Source organism: Glycine soja, chromosome 14, assembly GCF_004193775.1.
Source record: "Glycine soja cultivar W05 chromosome 14, ASM419377v2, whole genome shotgun sequence".
Classification (NCBI taxonomy): domain Eukaryota; kingdom Viridiplantae; phylum Streptophyta; class Magnoliopsida; order Fabales; family Fabaceae; genus Glycine; species Glycine soja.
In genome coordinates, this window is record NC_041015.1 from 37293661 (window position 1) to 37301377 (window position 7717).

Sequence of the window (7717 nt, forward strand, 5' to 3'; positions counted from 1 at the left end):
CGACATAATTGCTAAATCTAAATCCGAGGAAGAACACCTTGTCAACCCGCGGAAGTTGTTCGAAAGGCTTAAGAAATATCAATTAAGGTTGAACCCCGCCAAGTGTACCTTTGGGGTCAAATAAGGGAAATTGCTTGGTTTCATTGTAAGCCAGAAAGGGATAGAGGTAGACCCCGAAAAGGTGAAGGCTATCCTTGAGATGCCGGAACCCCGTACAGAGAGGCAGTTCATACAGAAAAAATTACCAATATCACTGGTTGCAAGAAGCAGCATGCCAATTCAAACAGCTGCTTGTTTTGAAGCTAAGGGTTATGATGTGAGAACTTCTTTGAAAACACAATGTAGAAGTGTAAAGCTGATCTATCATTCACATGATAGACAGGATTTACCTGGTAGACAGCTTCAATAACAATATAACGCCTCAAATTCTTGGCCTTCTTATATTTGGCTAATGTTCTCTAAAGTTTCTCTTAAAGAATCCATGTCATTGTGCTTAAAATACACCACTGTGCTTCTAGAAAGATAAAGGCCATTCTGTATTCCCCAGTGGACTCCCTCATCCCTGTAAAACATAAAAACTTACAGAACATCAGAATTAACATTAACACAGCCTCCATTGATCAGCTGGTATCAAGTGAGTAACTGAACGGAGAAGTGACTCAGTTTGTTCTTTATACCATTCTAATATAGAAGCAAAAGCAATGAGACAAAACCAAAGAAAATAATTTTATTTGTGATGGAAATGCCCACTAAAAGCATAAATAAATGTCATGAGGTAAAAAAACAGATGAAAAACTGAATATTACAAAGAAGATATTCAAAGACAAACTTAGGCATACTTACGCCACAATTACATCTCCTTTTTAGAGAAAGCGGGAATTGCACTGAACATGGTGGAAAGTCCATAAGAGTACAGAATTGATTCAGGGGTTCCTAAAAATTTTGCTATTCTTGCTTCACAGTCAAGGTGGACATCTGGGAAAAAGAAAATTATCATAAGCATACAAGCATTTACTCAGAAACAAACTTTAAGATTGAGTCCTACCAATTGTCCCATAAAATCCACGGGGACCACAAGAACCAACACCGTATTTCGCTAAAGCAGAAGAACATGAGTCCTATAAGAAAAAGTAAATATAAATTAACTACATCAACCCAATGCCCCAAAAAAGGGAATTTATTATGAATATGGAGATCATTTCCTTACAAGTAGCTTTGGATGACCTATAAACCCAAGATAGTTTGCTGAAGCAAAATTGACAACTTCTTTGCCATTAATTATGGTATGTGGCCCAGCAGCACTGCATAAAAAATCACATTATTTTATATTCGACTTTGACAAGTAGAAGGGATATCTGAAATCTCACTTAATCATAGGGGTCAGGGGAGTACTTGTTAATTTACAATCCTTTTATCAAAATAAAAGGCAAGAATTTTATAAACCTAGAGGGTTATCCAGTGCACAAGGCTCCCATTATAGTGTGTTTTGGTAGGGTCTGTCGCAACCTTAAACCAGTGAACTGAGCAGAGAGGTTGTTTCTGCTGCTATAACCCAAGACAATTATAAAAAATCAAATAATAAAAAAATAAACAACCAACACCACCATACCAAGGTGGAAAGCTTACCAAAGCACTAGAGCTCTCTCTCAAAAAATTTCATAAATCCAAGTCAAGAAAATGTAACCAATAGCAGTGAAGTTGACAAGAATAAAAACATGATAGCTTCAGGATTTCATCAACAAAATGTTTAAGATATTAAAAGTAAAAAAACAAACAAGGTTGCTACAACAAAAGAAAAAGAAATCACCTCTCCAGCACTGGTGGTTCATACTGCAACTCTTTATTAAGAGAAGGAATAAGGGGTTCTGGAACCCATTCGTCACATAACTCATCAATTTCCTGCAGATATTAAGCATAAAAATTTAAAAATTGACAAAATACAATAATATGATGAATCTCAGATCGCATTGTACAAGAATTAGCATGGAACATTATGCTTACAGATTTAAGTCATAAGTTTTCCTTTAAAAGAATACGGTAATTATGTCCTTTTGAAAAATAACAGTAACTTTAGAGATTCTACACAATAATCGGAAAAAAAATCTACATGGAAAATTCTAGTTATAATAAATTAAATACAGAAAGAGACTGGTAAATTTGAATTTGAAAACATATCTTGATAGAATTTGATATTTTAAGCAGTGGCTGCTGACAGACAGAAAAAACAAATTGCTAATATAGATAGATAGATAGAGAGAGAGAGAGAAGACAGTGAGTTACAACTTACAAGTTGAGCACACAAGTTAGTTATTCTTTAAAAAAACAATAATTAACTCAATCCTCATATCAAGTATTCAAGATCTTAAAAAAATTACTATCTTAGCTACATTCCAGAAATACATAGAACAACTCAATATTGCCAGCAAAGCTACCAACATGATACCAATTACAAAAGCATAAGCCTCCTATGATAGAATTTCAGTATAGACATAAAGATTGCGTCACATACGATCTTCTATGAATCCATTCGGAGATATGTTTCCTAAAAATATAACAGAATAAACAATCACCCAAATAGCAATTCCAAATACATCATAAAGAGAGCTGCTATTATACAGCCACGGAGAGCCAGTGATTAGTTCCAAACTTCACAAACTGAAATCATCCCAAATTGATTTGAAGGCAAATGAAAACAGAACATAAATATTAGAGTAGTTCCAAGTAAGCATCAGGAAAAAAAAGCATATGCTCAGCAAATAAGCATAGCTAAAGTCCATATCAAAAGAGCATATTTTTCATCTATAGGAACTCCAAAGATTAATCAGCCTTGCAAGTTTCAAAATCCTCATAAAGAATAATAAGAGATTACCCCATGTCAGGCCCCTAGAACAACTAAAAACCATAATAACTGAATGTCCAATCCAACACTAGTTTACATCAAAGAGTTAGAATAAATTCTAAAATCCAAATAGAAACCAATATTCAGCTGGGCAATAAACTCATAACAACATCGCATGCAAATTAAAGGTGAAGTCTGCTTACATTTGATGAAATAGGAAAATAAAAGTCATTGTATCAGGAAAAAAAAAATAAAAACAATTGATAATTAAAGAAATGTCAACTTTATTTTCACATAAAAGTTTACACAATCCATGCACCAGCTCTACATCACATTCAAAAAAATAACTAAAAACCTGAAAATATAAATAAATAAATGCCCACACACACACCAAACAGCGAGATAAAAAGTATTGTTGAACTAACCTTATTTGTTAAAGGCCTTTTAGGAGGCTTGTAACTTTTCTGTGAAAGCAAGAAAAGTATGACAACTAGCAAAAACACTTCGATAAACAAATGTCCTTCAAAACACAAGGCAAAACAAATGGAGAAAAATCAATCAATTAACAATCAACTAATCATTCAATTACATCATAATCATCCATTCAAAAAGAAAAAAAGAGGCAAGTTTGAGTCGAGGAAATGAAAAATACCACCGATATGGACTCCGAAAACTACAGCTCGCGCAGAAGGACCATCCGACGCAAACGTCACCCAATCCAACGTCGCGTTCAAGAAATTCACGACGGCTGAGGCCATCGCAGTCTCAATATATCGCAATCGAATCCGCAAGGCAACTTTAAGAGCCGCTCATGCATGAACGAACATTCACACTTCTAAAAAATTCCGCAACACTATCAAACCAATGCAACACACGAATCAAACATGAACATGAACGTGCTAAACGACAAGTTGTACCGACGAATCGATTGTGCTGGAAATGGAAAAAAAAAAATCCGCAGCACTCCACAAATCAAATCAAATCACCTCACTGCAACACACACGAACCGAACATGAACATGAACGTGCTAAACGACAAGTCGTATCGACGCAACAACGGGGAAGCAAAAACGACATGACGTACCTGGCGAGTGGGAGAGGGAAACGGCGCAAGATTCAGAATGAGATGCGAATGATGGAAGAGAAGAACGGAAAAGAATGGCAAGTGGGGAAATTTGATGGAGTTTTGGATTGATGAATGATCCGAGGGCTAGGATGATGCCACGTCATGCATTGTTACGCGTAACTTAACGGTTGTCATGATGCACACGAAGTTTTCTTCTCTCCCTCCTTTCCTCGTCTCTTCCTTCATTCGCTTTCTATTTTTCTTTTCACCGGAAAGTTCCCCTCTTCTTTTCTTGTTTTCTTTTTGGGCTGCATCTGCGTTGATGTGGAAGACGATAACAAAATTAAATGACGTTGATTGGAATGTAATGAAATAAATATCTTATTTATTTTTTAGATATTTTATAATCTTATTTTAATAAATTTAGACATTTTATAATCAACCATCAAGTACAATAACTAATATGATTTTTATAATGCAAATTTTTGTTATTCTTTTATTCTCGTGGATAAAAAAAAATTAATATGATATTAGGTGAGTCTTTAAAAAATATTTTAAATAAATATATTTAAAAAAAAAACATATATGATTTGTTTCTTAAAATAAACAGAACTTTAATTTTTTTAAATAAAAACAAAGTACACAAGTACGCTAAAAAAACATAAAGTTGCTTATTTTATTAAATAAGTGTTTATTTTAATAAATATGTTTAAACAAATTGACTTATTGTTCAAGTTTATAAAATTATTTCTAGTTCAACCTTTATATATGTAACTATTTAAAAATATTTGGACAAAAAAATTGTTACACATCATAATCTTATTAAATTTAAACATGATTGTCTCTTAAAAAATATAAGATGAATTATTTATTTAATCCTTGAAAGATGTACATATTATCAATTTCTAGTTTCTGGATTTTGGAACTCATCAATTTATTCCACAAAAAATGTAAATATTATAATAAATTAGTTTTGTTATTGAGTCAACATTATTTTCTTTTAACGTGAGTGTACAATGACACATCATTCGAATATGTGATAAATTCACACATGCCCAAGGTGTTTCACATTAATGCATAATATTTTGGAATAAATTGACAGTGAAAATATGATTTTTTACCGTTGCATGTAAAGTTAATGAAGATAACAACTCTAAGTATTAAATATATAGAAGTTTATTCTTCTTCTTCATGTCGTTCAACAAACTTATTCTCTTTCATTCTTCTTATTTGATTTAGAGCTCCTTGGTTTGTGTGATTCCCCTAAACCATGTTAAATGGATGGTGGGTCGAATTCAACCAAAACTACAAATGTGATTGCACTAAATTGTGTTGAATAGGTGGTGGTTACCTCCCATGTTTTTTTCTTTTCATGAGGGTAAATGTTCTTTAGTGTTGTACTCGTTTGAAAAGAAAGAATACTTCGTTGGTTTCAATTTCATGAATGCCACTTATGTGTTTTCACCGGCACCTTCTTCAACCTATGTGTTTATTTTCTTCCCCAAACTAATGCATATTGCTACACGCCTACAACCACTTCAATTATAGGTCGATTCAATTTGTTACTTCTATTCATTTTCCCATTCCATATTAGAGAAACTCTTTCTTGAGTTTGCAAATGTTAATGATTTGTGTAGCAATGTTGTGATGATCATGCAACTTACATGCCACACTTGAGCCTTCTCTATAAAGATCATGCAAAATCACTAATTGAAGATGATGCCAAAAGAATTAGAAAAGGTGGGAGTGCATAATACTTGAAAAGATTAATTAATAATATCTAGCGTATTTGAGGGGGAAATTGCAAGAGGGAGTGTATTAATAATAAGAGGAAGTGGAAATAGCAACCCCAAATTGTAAAAAGAAGATCCATGGCATTCATATAGAGTAGTGGGCTGGGAAATGTAAATACTAGTTAAAGAAGGGTGTTGCTAAGTGCACCAACCATATTGCTTCTACACTAGCAATAAAATTTAATTCCAAAAATACCCGTATATGGTTTCTTCTTCCTTTTAAGTTTTTTTATGGTAACACATTCATTCATTCATTTTCTCGGTTTCTTATGATTTTTTCATTGCCATGAGAGGTGCATGGTGCCGCTTCGGTCGAGGTGAAAGTGTTATAGAGGTACGTCGGTGGTGGTTGTGGTGGTGGTTGATTTGGTTGTTAATGAAAGTACGTCAGAGATATGTTAGCGTTATTTTTTTTTTTTTTGCGTAAAATATGGATTAAAGAATCCGTAAGTTATATAAAACTTATGAATTCATTAATCCATAAGTTTTATATAATTTACGGATTGGTCAATCGTATGAGTTATACAGATTATAATCTGTATAACTCATATGGATTGGTTAATCGTATGACCTATACGGATTTATAATATTATTTTTAATTAAAAGAAATATTTTTTAAATTTTTTTATTAAATTATAAATATATTAATATGATTGTTATAAAAATTAATGTGTAAAAAAATTATTTGTTTATTTTAAATAAGTGTAATTTGATAATTAATTTGTAAGTAAATGTTTTTATATTTTTAAAATGGTATTGATTGTAAAATAATTTATACTTATAATTTATGTATAATTTATTTCAGTTGTTGTGGTATAAAATTGACTGTTTTTTGTGATTATAATTTCATGAAATTATAATTAAGTTGAATAATATAATTTATTTTAGTACATATGGTTATGTTATAATTTTTTTATCTGTTATATGGTTATCAATTTTAAGTCGAAAAAGTTGATGTTATTGGTGTTTAATACATAGGGTTATCAATTTTAATGTTTTATAATATTATATGCAGTACAAAATTAGCTAAGATTTTGTGTGATAGTATATGTATGGTGCGGTTAGGGGTTATTTGTCTGTAATTGAAATTTTTGAATGTCTTGTTAAGATGGACGAAGATCAATAAATGTATGTCAGTATAATGTTCAAAGAAGTTGATAATGAATGAACAAAATGAAGAAAAAGTTGGTGTAAATGAAGAACAAGTCGATAGTTCAGAAGTATTCAATACTTATCATGTATTAATATGATTTATTGTTATTAAAGTAATTAAATGAATGTTCCTTGAAGACTAAATTTATGTGGATCGCATTGTAGGTGTTTTACTATCCGAGATGTTGTTCTGCATTGGGCTCGATTTGTGCTTATGAAATTGGATTTGTGGCGATGATTATGAGGTCAGACACAAACACTAATATAAGAGGAAGGACTTCATTTGTCTTAATTGGTTGTGAAATTAATGGTCAATATAGGTTTAGGAAGCAAGATTTTGTAAAAAGAGATATTGATAGTAGAAAATGTGGGTGTCCCTTTAAAATTTCATGGGAAACTAGTGGTTAGAGATCAAGGGTGGATAGTAAAGTTAATGTGTGGGAGTCACAATCATAAAATGACAAAGTCATTAGTTGGACATTCATACGTTGGTCTATTGATTAAGAATGAAAAAATAATTATTGCTGATATGACAAGGTCAATGGTGAAACCAATAAATATTCTGCTAAAATTGAAGGAACACAATTTCAATAGTTATACAACAATCAAACAAATATACAATGCAAAAAGTGTATATCGTTCTTCCACAAGAAACAATGATATTTAAATGCAACAACTAATAAAACTTCTTGAACGAGATTAGTATATTCATTGATATAGATTAAAGGATGAAGATATTGTACGTGATATCTTTTGATGTCATCCTGATGCAGTGAAGTTATGCAATGTCTATAATTTGATATTTTTTATAGATAGTACCTACAAAACAAATAGGTACAGTCTCTCATTACTTGATTTTGTTAGTGTG

The 7717-nt window shown here is 31.8% G+C and overlaps 1 pseudogene; it reads right to left on the reverse strand.

Annotated features, from left to right (window-relative positions):
• Nucleotides 1–285: 285 nt before the first annotated feature.
• LOC114383736 lies at nucleotides 286–4164 on the reverse strand (annotated as a pseudogene).
• Between the last annotated feature and the right edge of the window lie 3553 nt (nucleotides 4165–7717).